The sequence below is a fragment of the Salvia miltiorrhiza genome, chromosome 8 (assembly GCF_028751815.1).
Source record: "Salvia miltiorrhiza cultivar Shanhuang (shh) chromosome 8, IMPLAD_Smil_shh, whole genome shotgun sequence".
Classification (NCBI taxonomy): Eukaryota; Viridiplantae; Streptophyta; class Magnoliopsida; order Lamiales; family Lamiaceae; genus Salvia; species Salvia miltiorrhiza.
This window is the reverse complement of record NC_080394.1, coordinates 41,657,383-41,675,136: the sequence shown is the minus strand read 5'-3', so window position 1 is coordinate 41,675,136 and position 17,754 is coordinate 41,657,383.

Here is a 17,754-nt window from a genome sequence, read left to right as displayed (position 1 = left end):
CGCCTGCGCGCTTCGCGCGCTGCGCGCCCAGCGGGCGGCGCACTGCCGCTGCTGCCGCTGCTGCTGTCCACGCCGGGATGCCTGCTGGAGCTGCTGCCGCTGAGAGCCCGGAGTCTGCTGCTGCTGTGCGCGCGTTGGAGGCGCGTGGAGCCATGCGGAGGCTGCTGCCGCCGGTCTGCTCGCTCGCGGGCGGCTGGGGCGGGGCTCGCCGACCGGCTGTGAGGCGCCAAGGCGGTTGCGTGAGGAGGCAGCGGCGCCTAGGGTTCCAAACCCTAGGTGGCTGCGTTCTCAAACCCTAGGGGGCCCAAACCCTATTGACGGGCCCATTTTCGGGCCGAGTTTTAGTTTTTGGGCTTGTTTTTCTATTTTATTTTGTAATAGAATAGATGTTGGGTTTCCACGAATGGATCACGAAGAATTTTAATTCTTTTATTACTGTTCTTTGCATGTCGTGGTTGTTAATCCCTTATGCTCTTTACCTGCTTTTGCCCGTCTTTGTTTGTTAATATCTGTTTATTAATTGTGCTTAGACGAGCATGATAGTAGGTTTGCCGTTTTCTTAAGCATGTTTTAGAATTCTGCGAGCATGATTTACATGTTGCGTTCTAGAGAAGCATGTTTAGGTTTATGTGCTTGAGCATGAACAAACCTTTTGAAAGAAAAAGACTAAGCAGTTTAATAATTTTTATAGTAATTAAAAATTATTTTAGACCTCCACATGCGGTCTCTAGACAAAGTGATTAGCAATATGAGTAACGGTCCACCCCACGTGGCTTACTTCATATCTGTTTCTCATAAGTTTGTCAGATGAGGTTTCTATAAAAATATTTAAACCATTGAAGTAGTGGGAGTTATGCAGTAACGGTCCACCCCACGTGGCTTACTTGTATAATTTTCATAAGTACTTTGGAGAATGGTATTAAATAAGATAACCAAGAAAATTAAATTGAAAGCGACATGGTCCGCGTGAGTATGTTAATTTCGAGAATTTAATTTTTCAAGGTTAAAATGTGGTTATTGCTTGGATATCATATCAAGTACAATGTACAACTTCCCCACGAAGTCCCTTCTTGATGATGATATGGTCTAGTTAAGGTGCCAACTATTAATTTCCTTTGTCAAAAGGTTAAGTTGACATGGATGGAAATTAAATGACTAGGTGAATAGTCTGGTTGAGGAGTTCGTGTGTAACTGTCCACCCCACGTGGCTTACACATGGGATTCTTTGAGCCGTTGGAGGGTTTCATTAATATTGTTTTATCAAAAGGTTACAATATTATTGTTACGAATTATGTGCTTTTCATGTTCTTACATGTTTATTTGTTTACTTTCAGATATGTCTATGTCTCCGATTATTAACATTCTAGCAAACAATCCTCTCACCGGTCCAAATTACACTGAATGGAAACGCCATATTATGTATATTCTTGATGCTGATGAGCACAGTTTTGTGTTTACCACTCCACGTCCCGCGGCCTTAACTGATGAGTCGACTGATGCGGAACGTGAGGCGCATAAAAGGTGGCACAAGTCGAACAAAATTTGCAACTCCAGCATCAGGTCATGGATGACGCAGCGACCATCATGTTAAACCTCAGTGAGGTTTATGGGGAGTCCGAGAGGTCTGCTCGTTTTAACTTGATGAGAGAAATCTTATCTTGTAAAATGAGCGAGGGCAGCTCGGTGCACGATCATGTCATGCATATGACAAATCTGTTTGACAGGCTTGATCTGCTAGGAGGGGGTATCGAAGGCGAAGCCAAGGTCGATATCATCCTCAATACTCTCCCCAAAACTTTTGAGCATTTCCGTCTCAATGTCGTTATGAGCAAGGCCAACTATAACTCTCAATGAGTTGTTGAATGCTCTAGTTTCGGCAGAGGGGGTCATGGGCACGCGCAATGGGAAAGAGGTCCTTGTTGCTGCCAAGGGATCTACTCTTCGTCGAAAGGCGGGAAAAAGAAGTGGAAAGGTCCAAAGGGAAAGCATGACCATGAGGCTAGTGGGAGCGGTAAAGCCAAAGTTGATGGCCCTAGCGGCGGCGTGAAAAGCCGACAGCCAAGGGAAAGTGCTTCAAGTGCGGCAAGGTTGGGCATTGGAAGAAAGATTGTCCAGTGCTCAAGGCAAAGGGACAAGGTACGTCACAAGTTTTAGTAACAGAAACATGTTTAGCTTCGTTTTCTACTCATTCATGGGTAGTGGATACGGGGGCAACTGACCATGTTTGTTACACCTTGCAGGGGTTCACCCAACAAGGGAGCTGGCAAGTGATGAGATCACCATCTCCATGGGCAATGCGTCGAAGGTCGCAGCTGTTGCTATTGGAGATTTATCTTTATGTTTTGGTGATGACATTTTAGTTTTGAGAGATATTTTATATGTGCCGGAGTTTCGGCGGAACATAATTTCTGTTTCAAAGTTGTTTTTGAATGATATTCTGTTGTTTTTGATAGAGGTGTTTCTATCATGAGAGATAACAAGACTATTTGTTCTGGAATTTTGAACAATTCTCTCTATACTATTACATGTCCAATTAACAACTCTGTCCATGTTGCATCTACATCACAAATCCTTCCAAATCCGAATAAGAGGAAGTATTATTCTCATGAACAATATACACATGCATGGCACCTAAGGTTAGGCCACATCAATCTAAATAGGATCCCAAAGGCTCGTTTCAAATGGAGTCTTGAAAGACTTTCAAGCTGTTCCATTTAGAACCTGCGAATCCTGTATAGAGGGAAAGATGACGGCAAGGCCTTTCAAGGCCAAGGGGAATAGGGCCTCGCATGTGTTAGAATTGATTCACTCTGACTTGTGTGGACCGATGTCCACTAGAGCTCGTGGAGGGTATGAGTACTTCGTCACTTTCATTGACGATTACTCAAGATATGGGTATATTTACCTACTTCAACGCAAGTCTGAATGCTTTGAGAAATTCAAAGAATTCAGGCAGAAGTGGAGAAGAGGAGGGGTAAATCTATCAAGTCATTGCGGTCTGATCGCGGTGGCGAATACCTCGGAAACGAATTCTTACAGTACTTGTCGGAATGTGGGATTACATCCCAATTGACTGCACCAGGTACTCCCCAACAGAATGGTGTGGCGGAGAGAAGAAACAGAACTCTTATGGAAATGGTACGATCAATGATGAGTTATGCATCTTTGCCTATTTCGTTTTGGGGATATGCCTTGGAAACAGCGGTTTATATTTGCTAAATAGGGTACCGTCCAAATCGGTTCCTAAAACTCCTATCGAGTTATGGTCAGGGCGTCAGCCCAGCTTGAACCATATAAAGGTATGGGGTTGTCCTGCATACGTGCTAGACAAGGAAGCGAAGAAATTGGAACCCAGGTGCGAATTAATGTTGTTTGTAGGATATCCTAAGGAAACGAAAGGTGCTTATTTTTACAATCCTAAGGATCAGAAAGTGGTTGTTAGCACCAACTCACGATTCTTGGAGCATGATTATATAAATGAGAACAAGTCTAGGTCCGAGATTGTCCTTCAAGAAATCGAAGGCATGGACAGGCGATTCCATCACCCCAGCCAAGTGTGCAAGTGAATGCACCACAGGACACTGCACAAACCATTGTCACAACTGTACCACCACCGCTTCGTCGTAGTGGGAGGGTTGTAGTTCAACCCGATCAATTTAGCGTAATAAACCTTATTGAGCTCCTTAAGGGGATGTCATTATCCTATACCGGATACGGGTACTAATACAGATAATCAAATATCATATATTAACCGCTATCACCCAAGATACAGAGTACTCGAGTTAGTATTTAACTCTCGCTCATAGTAGTCAAAGTGATATACGAATTAACATATATATCTGAATACTTATTAGTATTAAGATTTATGAGTCACCGAGATCTTGATTCTTCACTTAAGTCAGATAGAAGAATACATCTCAACTGTTGGTCCTATCAATACGTAATGACGTACCAGTATAGACAAGTAGCCAAGACAAACTACTTCCATCTATACTGCAGCCTAAACCAATAACTTGTCCTAGAGTTATTTCGGCTGTGATCATATTATATCTCTTAAGGTTATTCCAATTATACGGTCTTCTGTGAATCTACAACACACCAATATAATCTACTTATACAGAGATAAAGAACATACATATGGCAATCATGAACACAATCAGAATAGGAGATAAGAATAGTGAATAAACAGGAAATCATTGTATACAAGCATAAAGAGTCTTGCTTTCATATACAAATCCAACAATCTCCCACTTATCTAAAGCAAACTTTGTATATCCATGTGTCTAAATACTAGCTATTACAACAAGAACTTCACTTCACTCTCCGCATTTCCTGAAAGTTTTTCTCTAAGTGGGTGGCATCACCGCAATCCCATCCCTCGATCATTCTTCTCATATGTCCTTTTGCGGTAAGCTTTTCGTGAAGGATCAGCTCGGTTCTCCGAAGTATCATCTTTTCTACTAGCACTCTCCTCTGTTTACGATTTCTCGTATGATTGTGGTATTTCTCCTCTATGTGTTTTGACGCCTTGTGGCTCCTGGGGTTCCTTAGAATTTGCCACTGCACACCGAGTTATCACAATAAGATTATGATACTCTTAGGCAAATTAGGGACCACTGCCTAGATCCAAGAGGTAGTTCCGGAACCATACAGCCTCCTTAGCAGCTTCCGAAGCAGGCTACATACTCGGCTTCCATGGTGGAGTCTGCAATGCACTTCTGCTTTGCACTCCGCCACGATACGGCTCCACCTCCCAAGGTAAACACATAACCAGAGGTAGATCTCTTCTCATCCCGGTCAGCCTGGAAATTCCGAATCGGTGTAACCCAAAGGAAATAGACTGTCTGACTGGTAAACTAGCCTATAATCTCGAGTCCGTTTCAGGTACTTGAGAATATGCTTTACCGCAGTCCAGTGTCCCTGGTCCAGGGTTCGACTGATATCTTGCAACCATGCCAACGACATAGCAAATATCAGGTCTCGTGCATAGCATCGCATACATGAGGCTACCTACGGGCGGAAGCATAGGGTATCTTCCTCATCTCCTCAACCTCACTAGGCGTCTTAGGACACATTGTCCTTAGACAGGGGAATGCAATGTCTAAAGGTGGTAGCAAGCCTTTCTTGGCATTTGCATGCTAAAACGAGCAATCACAGTATCAATGTAAGACGCTTGAGATAAGCTCAACATCCTTTCTGGCGATCACGAACGACCTTTGATCCCCAGGATGTACGCTGCATCTCCTAAGTCTTTCATTGAATGAACTGTTCGGATAACCACTTCTTTATGTCCGATAATAGCTCAACATTGTTGCCAATGAGGAGGATATCATCTACATAAAGTGCAAGGAAAACCACGTCACCATTGGCATCTAAACGGTACACGCAACTTTCGTTCTCACAACGAGTTATAAGTAGATTATATTGGTGTGTTGTAGATCACAGAAGACCGTATAATTGGAATACCTTAGAGATATAATATGATCACAGCCGCAAATAACTCTAGGACAAGTTATTGGTTAGGCTGCAGTATAGATGGAAGTAGTTTGTCTTGGCTACTTGTCTATACTGGTACGTCATTACGTATTGATAGGACCAACAGTTGAGATGTATTCTTCTATCTGACTTAAGTGAAGAATCAAGATCTCGGTGACTCATAAATCTTAATACTAATAAGTATTCAGATATATATGTTAAATTCGTATATCTCACTTTGACTTACTATGAGCGAGAGTTAAATACTAACTCGAGTACTCTTATCCTTGGGTGATAGCGGTTAATATATGATATTTGATTATCTGTATTAGTACCCGTATCCGGTATAGGATAATGACTCCCCTTAAGGAGCTCAATAAGGTTTATTACGCTAAACCCTGCAGGTTGATTTAAGTTCAGGCGTATAATAAACGTTTGAGTGGTAACTGCTTAAGAATTATTAAGAGATTATAATTTAAGCTGTCAGAGCTCTATTAATTAATGGATGTCGGATATTTTAATACGGAGATTTAATAAGGTCTAAATACAAGCCCCGACTCATCACCGGCAATAAAGGGGTAAGTCAGATACGGTTCTCTAGTGGAATGAACTGATATTTATAAATTAATTATGGTCTGGGGGCTGACCATTGGATGAATTAATTTATTTGAGGCCCATCTTTATTCCTTGTATCTGGTCCCTGGGCTGGCCCAATGTCTCCTAGCCCAAGAAGACATGAATTTTCGGCCCTAGCACTGTAATTGGCGCCTCCTCCCTTATTTCTGTAGTATTAAATACAGCTGTCAGCTCTCAGGAACAACACTGATAAAATTAGTAGGGTTTGAGAGCAGAGAGGGAGGCGCAGAAAATCGTGAGGTGCCATTCTGTCTTGGGGAGTTTCTCATATGCTCGTTGTCCATCCACGTTGGGAATTGAGCGGGAGTACAGTAAATCCGTAGATTTAATTGACCTCGTCAAAACGTTTGTTCATGACCCTCGAAGCTTGCTTAATCCATAAATGGAACTTCTTAAGCTTCCACACAAGATGCTCTTCGCCCTTCTTCACAAAACCCTTCAGGTTGCTGCATATAGATGTCCCTTCCTTCTTCAAGGAAAACCGTTTAGGAAAGCGGTCTTGACATCCATTTGCCAAATCTCAAGGTTCATGTGGGCTGCTATGGCAAGGAAGTATTCGGATAGACTTGAGCATGGCAACCGGCGAAAAAGTCTCATCATAATCTATACCCTGTTCCTGGGTATAACCTTTCGCCACCAGTCTAGCTTTAAAAGCTGCGACTTCGCCATCCGAATCTCTCTTTCTCTTGTATACCCACCTACTACCTATAGCTAAAAAGCCATCTGGTAGTTCGGTCTTCTCGTATACATCCATAGCACCCATGGATTCTATCTCAGAAACCATGGCCTCGTACCAAGAATCTGCATCTTGATCTTTCATTGCTTGTCTATAGTTATCAGGGTCGACATCCTTTTTGTTCATCAACAGGGAGTAGATCCGAAGATTCTCCCAAGAACATAAATCGATCGGGTTGAACTACAACCCTCCCACTACGACGAAGCGGTGGTGGTACAGTTGTGACAATGGTTTGTGCAGTGTCCTGTGTGCATTCACTTGCACACTTGGCTGGGGTGATGGAATCGCCTGTCCATTGCCTTCGATTTCTTGAAGGACAATCTCGGACCTAGACTTGTGCTCATTATATAATCATGCTCCAAGAATCGTGAGTTGGTGCTAACAACCACTTTCTGATCCTTAGGATTATAAAAATAAGCACCTTTCGTTTCCTTAGGATATCCTACAAACAACATTAATTCGCACCTGGGTTCCAATTCTTCGCTTCCTTGTCTAGCACGTATGCAGGACAACCCCATACCTTTATATGGTTCAAGCTGGGCTGACGCCCTGACCATAACTCGATAGGAGTTTTAGGAACCGATTTGGACGGTACCCTATTTAGCAAATAAACCGCTGTTTCCAAGGCATATCCCCAAAACGAAATAGGCAAAGATGCATAACTCATCATTGATCGTACCATTTCCATAAGAGTTTCTGTTTCTTCTCTCCGCTACACCATTCTGTTGGGGAAGTACCTGGTGCAGTCAATTGGGATGTAATCCCACATTCCGACAAGTACTGTAAGAATTCGTTTCCGAGGTATTCGCCACCGCGATCAGACCGCAATGACTTGATAGATTTACCCCTCCTCTTCTCCACTTCTGCCTTGAATTCTTTGAATTTCTCAAAGCATTCAGACTTGCGTTGAAGTAGGTAAATATACCCATATCTTGAGTAATCGTCAATGAAAGTGACGAAGTACTCATACCCTCCACGAGCTCTAGTGGACATCGGTCCACACAAGTCAGAGTGAATCAATTCTAACACATGCGAGGCCCTATTCCCCTTGGCCTTGAAAGGCCTTGCCGTCATCTTTCCCTCTATACAGGATTCGCAGGTTCTAAATGGAACAGCTTGAAAGTCTTTCAAGACTCCATTTGAAACGAGCCTTTGGATCCTATTTAGATTGATGTGGCCTAACCTTAGGTGCCATGCATGTGTATATTGTTCATGAGAATAATACTTCCTCTTATTCGGATTTGGAAGGATTTGTGATGTAGATGCAACATGGACAGAGTTGTTAATTGGACATGTAATAGTATAGAGAGAATTGTTCAAAATTCCAGAACAAATAGTCTTGTTATCTCTCATGATAGAAACACCTCTATCAAAAACAACAGAATATCCATTCAAAAACAATTTTGAAACAGAAATTATGTTCCGCCGAAACTCCGGCACATATAAAATATCTCTCAAAACTAAAATGTCATCACCAAAACATAAAGATAAATCTCCAATAGCAACAGCTGCGACCTTCGACGCATTGCCCATGGATATGGTGATCTCATCACTTGCCAGCTCCCTTGTTGGGTTGAACCCCTGCAAGGTGTAACAAACATGGTCAGTTGCCCCCGTATCCACTACCCATGAATGAGTAGAAAACGAAGCTAAACATGTTTCTGTTACTAAAACTTGTGACGTACCTTGTCCCTTTGCCTTGAGCACTGGACAATCTTTCTTCCAATGCCCAACCTTGCCGCACTTGAAGCACTTTCCCTTGGCTGTCGGCTTGTTCACGCCGCCGCTAGGGCCATCAACTTTGGCTTTACCGCTCCCACTAGCCTCATGGTCATGCTTGCCCTTTGGACCTTTCCACTTCTTTTTCCCGCCTTTCGACGAAGAAGTAGATCCCTTGGCAGCAACAAGGATCTCTTTCCCATTGCGCGTGCCCATGACCCCCTCTGCCGAAACTAGAGCATTCAACAACTCATTGAGAGTATAGTTGGCCTTGCTCATAACGACATTGAGACGGAAATGCTCAAAAGTTTTGGGGAGAGTATTGAGGATGATATCGACCTTGGCTTCGCCTTCGATACCCCCCTCCTAGCAGATCAAGCCTGTCAAACAGATTTGTCATATGCATGACATGATCGTGCACCGAGCTGCCCTCGCTCATTTTACAAGATAAGATTTCTCTCATCAAGTTAAAAACGAGCAGACCTCTCGGACTCCCCATAAACCTCACTGAGGTTTAACATGATGGTCGCTGCGTCATCCATGACCTGATGCTGGAGTTGCAAATTTTGCGACATAGTCATCATAATATAGCACTTGGCCATATTATTCGACTTGTGCCACCTTTTATGCGCCTCACGTTCCGCATCAGTTGACTCATCAGTTAAGGCCGCGGGACGTGGAGTGGTAAGCACAAAACTGTGCTCATCAGCGTCAAGAATATACATAATATGGCGTTTCCATTCAGTGTAATTTGGACCGGTGAGAGGATTGTTTGCTAGAATGTTAATAATCGGAGACATAGACATATCTGAAAGTAAACAAATAAACATGTAAGAACATGAAAAGCATATAATTCGTAACAATAATATTGTAACCTTTTGATAAAACAATATTAATGAAACCTCCAACGGCTCAAAGAATCCCATGTGTAAGCCACGTGGGGTGGACAGTTACACACGAACTCCTCAACCAGACTATTCACCTAGTCATTTAATTTCCATCCATGTCAACTTAACCTTTTGACAAAGGAAATTAATAGTTGGCACCTTAACTAGACCATATCATCATCAAGAAGGGACTTCGTGGGGAAGTTGTACATTGTACTTGATATGATATCCAAGCAATAACCACATTTTAACCTTGAAAATTAAATTCTCGAAATTAACATACTCACGCGGACCATGTCGCTTTCAATTTAATTTTCTTGGTTATCTTATTTAATACCATTCTCCAAAGTACTTATGAAAATTATACAAGTAAGCCACGTGGGGTGGACCGTTACTGCATAACTCCCACTACTTCAATGGTTTAAATATTTTTATAGAAACCTCATCTGACAAACTTATGAGAAACAGATATGAAGTAAGCCACGTGGGGTGGACCGTTACTCATATTGCTAATCACTTTGTCTAGAGACCGCATGTGGAGGTCTAAAATAATTTTTAATTACTATAAAAATTATTAAACTGCTTAGTCTTTTTCTTTCAAAAGGTTTGTTCATGCTCAAGCACATAAACCTAAACATGCTTCTCTAGAACGCAACATGTAAATCATGCTCGCAGAATTCTAAAACATGCTTAAGAAAACGGCAAACCTACTATCATGCTCGTCTAAGCGCAATTAATAAACAGATATTAACAAACAAAGACGGGCAAAAGCAGGTAAAGAGCATAAGGGATTAACAACCACGACATGCAAAGAACAGTAATAAAAGAATTAAAATTCTTCGTGATCCATTCGTGGAAACCCAACATCTATTCTATTACAAAATAAAATAGAAAAACAAGCCCAAAAACTAAAACGGCCCAAAAAACTTCAAGCCCGTCGTTGGAATTAGGGTTTGGGCCCCCTAGGGTTTGAGACGCAGCCACCTAGGGTTTGGAACCCTAGGCGCCGCCACCTCCAGCCAGCAACAGCAGTCCACGGCGGCGACTGCCCCACCGCCGGTCTCCTCCTCGTTCTCGGCTCCGGCAGCACCAGCCTCGGCATCAGCCTCGGCAGCGTGCGCAGCAGCGGCCCGGGCAGACGGCCGAGCAGTGCGGCGCTGGGCGCGCAGCACGCAGCCAGCAGGCACGCGCGCGCACGGCCCGAGCACCCCCAGCCCTCGCCCCACGCCGACTCCAGCACGCCTCCAGCGCGCGCACAGCAGCAGCAGCAACAGGCCCTCGGCGATCTCGGTGGCAGCTGCTCCAGCGGACGTCAACAGCATGCGGCAAGCAGCGGCCGCGCGCCGCCCGCCGGTCGCGCAGCAGCGCGCAGACGCTGCACCGGGCGCGCACCGCCCCTGCCCGCTGCCTCCAGCGTTCGCCCAGCCCTAGCCGAGCCCCGACCGCCATCAGGCCCGCGTCCAGACCAAGGAAGCAGCAGCGGTCTACAGCGCGGTCGCCTGCCTGGGCGCGCTGCGCGCGGTGTGCAAGCACCCGGCGATGCGCGCTGCCCCTCGGCGCCCGCGGCCCCTCGCTCTCGGTCACACGCGCCTCGTCCTTACGCCATCCTCCGTTGTTGATTCGTCGTCATCCTCGTTTCGTTTTTCAATTTACAGATTTACAACGGAAAAACAAATACAATTGAAATCCTAATCTAACCACGGATTTTTCTCGTGGTGAAAAACGATTACAACGTCAAACGACGTATCCCACGAATCAAACGAATCACGAAGAACAACAAGCAGTTAAAAACAACGCATATTATTAATCGTACACAAATTAATAATAGAGCCAAGAAATTAATCCTGGGCTCTGATACCAATTGAAGGAATATTAAATTGAATTAATACTCGATTGCTCGATGATCGTTTCTTGGATTATTATTAATTCATCATACAACGATTAATTCCTAACATGCTCCTATGAATTTAACAGCTGCACACAGGTGTTAGGAAAACTTACTTGTGAATCGGATGCACAGATGGTTGATGATCGCGTCGAATGATTCAGACTCCAGCTCTGATCTTCTCGACTGTATCCCGCTCAATTCCCAACGTTGGATGGACAACGAGCTATGAGAACTCCCAAGACAGAATGGCACCTCACGATTTTCTGCGCCTCCCTCTGCTCTCAAACCCTAATTTTTTATCAGTGTATTTTCCTGAGAGCTGACAGCTGTATTTTAAAATACAGAAAAGAGGGAGGAGGCGCCACATTAGTGAGAGGGCCGAAAATTACTGTCTTCTAGGGCTTGGAGACATTGGGCCAGCCCAGGGACCAGATACAAGGAATAAAGATGGGCCTCAAATAAATTAATTCATCCATGGTCAGCCCAGACCATAATTAATTTATAAATATCAGTTCATTCCACTAGAGAACCGATACTGACTTACCCCTTTATTGCCGGTGATGAGTCGGGGCTTGTATTTAGACTTATTAAATCTCCGTATTTAAAATATCCGACATCCATTAATTAATTAGAGCTCTGACAGCTTAAATTAATTAATCTCTTAATAATTCCTTAAGCAGTACCACTCAATCATTATTATTACGCCTGAACTTAATCAACCTGCAGGGTTTAGCGTAATAAACCTTATTGAGCTCCTTAAGGGGATGTCATTATCCTATACCGGATACGGGTACTAATACAGATAATCAAATATCATATATTAACCGCTATCACCCAAGATACAGAGTACTCGAGTTAGTATTTAACTCTCGCTCATAGTAAGTCAAAGTGATATACGAATTAACATATATATCTGAATACTTATTAGTATTAAGATTTATGAGTCACCGAGATCTTGATTCTTCACTTAAGTCAGATAGAAGAATACATCTCAACTGTTGGTCCTATCAATACGTAATGACGTACCAGTATAGACAAGTAGCCAAGACAAACTACTTCCATCTATACTGCAGCCTAAACCAATAACTTGTCCTAGAGTTATTTCGGCTGTGATCATATTATATCTCTTAAGGTTATTCCAATTATACGGTCTTCTGTGATCTACAACACACCATATAATCTACTTATACAGAGATAAAGAACATACATATGCAATCATGAACACAATCAGATAGGAGATAAGAATAGTGAATAACAGGAATCATTGTATACAAGCATAAAGTTCTTGCTTTCAGTATACAAATCCAACACATGAACCAAACTAACCAGCAAATTAGTCATTTGACTAAGGCAGTGGCCAAACTAGAGGAAAACGCTGGTAAACTCCCAGCCATGGGAATCAACCCCAGAGAGCATGCCCAAGTGGTGTTAACCGAGTTTCCTGAGGGGGAAGAAAAGGAGGAAGAATTGTTAGCAGAAGCTGAATTGCTTCGAGGAGGCTGGAATAAGAACGGGAAGGGTCCAACTGATGAACAAGCTGGAGGTAGCAATCCAACCGAAGCACCCTACCCGAGACGCTTGAAACAGAAAGCTAGAGAGAAGGAAGCAAGTGAAATGATGAAGATATTTCAAAAGGTTGAGTTGAGCATACCCCTACTCGATGCCATCAGGCAAATTCCAAAATACGCCAAATTCTTGAAGGACCTTTGTTCAAGAAAAGTGAAAATGGAGGAAGAAGTTCGCTACGTGATGGGAGAAAGTGTTTCGGCAGTGATCCAACGGAAGCTACCCACTAAGCGAAAGGATCCAGGGATGTTTACCATTCCATGCAACATAGGAGGAACCAACATGGATAAGGCAATGATGGATCTTGGAGGCTCCATTAATGTGATGCCATTGGCTGTGTACAAGAGATTGAATATTGGCAAGATGAGGGACACCCGTGTGGTCATACAATTAGCTGACAGGTCCAACGCTTACCCTGAAGGAGTAGTGGAGGACGTGCTGATCAAGGTTGGGGATTTGATTTTCCCAGCAGACTTCTATGTTCTGGATATCGGACCTGAAACTGGAGAGAATGCCATACTATTGGGAAGGCCGTTCATGATGACCGCCGGAACCAAGATCGATATGAAAACCGGAATCTTGACATGTGAGTTCGACGGAGTTCAAGTGGAATTCAATATCTATGAGACCATGAAGAGGAAACAAGCAATGGAGACGGTGGACATGGTCGATGTATTTGAACCCTTGGTGCAAGAACAAGGAATTGCTTTTGGTTCCAGGGATACCACTGAGAAGGTGATTCAATATGGTCTGACTGATCGGGATGCTGAACATATGGAGGACGATGAAATGAAGGAAGCTATCATGGAGCTCTACTCCCTCCGAGAAAGCACTTTAGAAGCCGAGGTGGAGGTAGACCAGAAGATCAAGGAATTAATCCAGGAAGTCTATCTAGATGGGGGAGCAGAGGCAAGCAAACCGGAGTTGTTGGCTCAGTATGGGCAGAACGAGAAGTTGTTACCTTCAATTCAGAAAGCACCCGTTTTGGAGCTCAAACAATTACCTAAGCATTTACAGTATGCTTATTTGGGACCAGAAGAGACATTACCAGTTATCATCAGTTCTGATCTAACCGTCGTGCAGCAAGACCGATTGGTCAGAGTATTACGAGAGAACATGGAAGCCATCGGTTGGACTTTAGCTGATATAAAAGGCATCAGTCCTACGGAGTGCATGCATCACATCTACCTTGAGGAGGGAGCCAAACCCGTTCGAGATTCTCAAAGGAAGATGAACCCGGTCATGAAAGAGGTAGTGCTGAAAGAAATTCTCAAGCTGTTGGAGTTGGGAATTATCTATCCCATATCCGATAGCCAATGGGTGAGTCCAGTCCATGTCGTACCGAAGAAGTCATGGATACAGGTTGTGGAGAATGATCAAGGAGAGCTTGTGCCCACCCGGTTGCAAACTGGATGGAGAGTTTGCATTGATTACAGGAAGCTGAATGATGCAACCAGGAAGGACCACTTCCCACTGCCCTTTATCGACCAGATGTTGGAGAGATTGGCCGGTAATGCCTATTACTGTTTTCTAGACGGATATTCTGGATACATGCAAATTTTTGTGGCACATGAGGACCAGGAGAAAACCACTTTCACCTGCGTATTTGGGACATTTGCATACCGGAGAATGCCGTTCGGACTCTGCAACGCACCGGGAACTTTTCAACGGTGTATGATGAGCATCTTCTCCGACCTATTGGAGAATTGCATTGAAGTATTCATGGATGACTTCACCGTATATGGTAACTCCTTCGACACATGTTTGAAGCATCTAGAGCTTGTCCTGAAAAGATGTGTGGAGAAAAGCCTGGTCCTTAATTATGAAAAATGCCATTTTATGGTAAGGGAAGGAATAGTGCTTGGGCACGTGATTTCAGAAAGGGGTATCGAAGTGGACAAGGCGAAAGTCGATTCCATCGCCAAATTGCCCTACCCGACGACCGTAAAGCACATACGGGCATTCCTAGGCCATGCAGGCTTCTACCGGCGATTTATCAAAGATTTTGCCAAGATTGCCCAGCCCATGACCAGACTTCTTCAACAAGATGTGCCGTTTGAGTTTGACGATGATTGTAAGGAGGCATTCACAATTTTAAGGAACAAGTTGGTGTCGGCCCCCATTATCCAACCACCGGTGTGGGACATACCGTTCGAGATCATGTGTGATGCCAGCAACCACGCCGTTGGAGCAGTACTGGGACAGAAGAAAGGCAAAGAGAGTTGCGTGATTTATTACGCATCCAAAACACTGAATCCAGCACAGTGCAACTATACCACTACTGAGAAAAAACTACTGGCGGTGGTATTTGCCATAGAGAAGTTTCGTTCCTATCTTTTGGGAACAAAGGCGGTGGTCTACACGGATCATGCCGCGTTGAAGTACTTGATGGCCAAGAAGGAATCCAAACCTCGACTCATCAGGTGGATTCTGCTACTACAGGAGTTCAATATAGAGATAAGGGACAAGAAAGGAGCTGCGAACCTCGTAGCAGATCATTTGAGCAGGTTGCAACTAGAAGAAGATGACGGTATGCCCATTACCGATACCTTTCCAGACGAGAGACTATATTCCATGAGCATCCTGGAGGAAGAAGAAGAACTGTATACTCTAACCAAGCAGGAGCCCTGGTATGCGGATATAGCTAACTATCTGATTACCAAAGAGTTACCCTCAGGATTGACAAGATTCGAACAACGGAAGTTACTCGTACAAGCACGATATTATTACTGGGAGGATCCATATCTCTGGAAGACTGGAGCAGATCAAGTCATACGGAGATGCATACCTGAGGATGAGCATGCCCAAATTTTGGACATGTGTCATGGAACAGCAAATAGCGGACATTTTGGAGGAAAGCGCACGGCCCACAGAATCTTGGAGAGTGGATTCTACTGGCCCACCATATTCGCGGATGCAAGGAAATGGGTACAGAGCTGCCCGAAGTGCCAGATGACTGGAGGTATTACCGCAAAGGATGAAATGCCACAAGTTCCTATCATGCCGGTCGAAATTTTCGACGTATGGGGGATTGACTTTATGGGACCCTTCCCAAAGTCAAAGAACTACGAATACATTTTGGTGGCAGTAGATTACGTATCAAAGTGGGTTGAAGCCAAGGCAACCGCAAGCAATGATGCTCATACCGTGGCGGGTTTCCTGAAGGAGCAAGTGTTCGGGAGATATGGTATACCCAAAATTCTAATCAGTGACCAAGGGTCTCACTTCTGTAATGCCATTATCAGAACACTAACCAAGAAGATGGGGGTGACACACAAGGTCACCACTGCATATCACCCCCAAGCAAATGGGCAGGCCGAGATTTCCAATAGGGAGATAAAGAGCATCCTGGAAAAGGTGGTGCACCCCAACCGTAAGGACTGGAGTGACCATTTGGGGGATGCGCTATGGGCATACAGAACTGCTTACAAGACACCCATTGGAATGTCCCCGTTCCGCTTGCTTTTATGGGAAAAGATGTCACTTACCTGTGGAAGTTGAACATAAGGCGTACTGGGCAATCAAGCAAATCAATCTCAGTATGACCCTAGCTGGAGAAGCAAGAAAGTTGCAGTTGAGTGAGTTGGAAGAACTTCGGTTGGAGGCTTACGATAATGCGGTGCTCTATAAAGAGCGAACCAGGAGGATCCATGATGCCAAGATCAGGAAGAAGGAATTCGTGGTGGGACAAAAGGTCCTACTTTTCAACTCACGCTTCAAGATGATGGCTGGGAAGCTTCGTTCAAAGTGGTCAGGACCATTCGTGATCAAGGGAATCTTTTCAAATGGAAACATTGAAGTATATGATCACAATGGAGTTGATACGTTCGTGGTGAATGGGCATCGCTTAAAGCCCTATCATGAGCTTGCTGAAGTAGGAAGAGAGAAAGAGGAGTGCCACCTTCTCGACCCTGAATACGAATGAAGAGTGAAGGAAGGTCGAGCTCAAGACGAGAAACAAGAGCGCTTGCTGGGAGGCAACCCAGTGTGGTTACTTCGGTATGGTCTATACCGAATTTTCTTTTTCTTTAAAGTTGTTTGTTTTTGTTTGGATGCACTAACATGCAGGAATGTCGGGCCGAGATAATTTGGAAAGAGCCCAGAGGTTGATCCGAGCCCACTTTGCGTTGCAAAGTGTGTAGGTGGAGAGTTAGGGTTTGGAACGGTCTGGAAGAGGGCTTACGGAGGAAGATGACGCGAGCGTGTCAGAGGCAGGCGGCGATGTGACTGAAACTCTTCGGTTTCCGCAGAAATTTGAATTTCAAATTTTGGCTAAGTTTTTTTTTATTTCCTTAAAAATTCTTTTTCTGCCATAACCGTCACACTTACCATATTCAAGGCCTCAACCCACGATCCTCCTCCCCACAAACCCTAACCTCCGAAAAAACTGCTGCACCACGATCACCACTCGCCTCAAACCCTAAATTTCCATAATTACCGATCACCCTTCTTAAAGACCAACCTTGCCTCCAAAAACCCCCACAAAATCCGAAACTTCTGCACAAATCCTAAGTAGCTTGATCTCTGCAAATCGCAATGGCCAAAACCAAAGGAGGAGCAAGTTCCGGAAGCAACCAACCGCCGAAGAAGAAAGGCGCCAAACTCCCACCTCCAAAGCGTACCACAAGGCGGACCGCTTCTGAGGAGACCTCCACTAAAATAACCGAAGTCCCTTTGCTGGAGATCCAGCCCGAGGACAAGGGGCGTGCCGAAGTCCTCCAACAAGAGGAACGAGAAGTAGCAAGAGCAGCCGCCGAGTCGACGCAACCGGAAGAGGGGGAGCCCGAGCTCATCCCTCCTGTGAAAAAATCAAAGAAGGCTCAGGCGAGCAGAGCAACTCCGGCGCG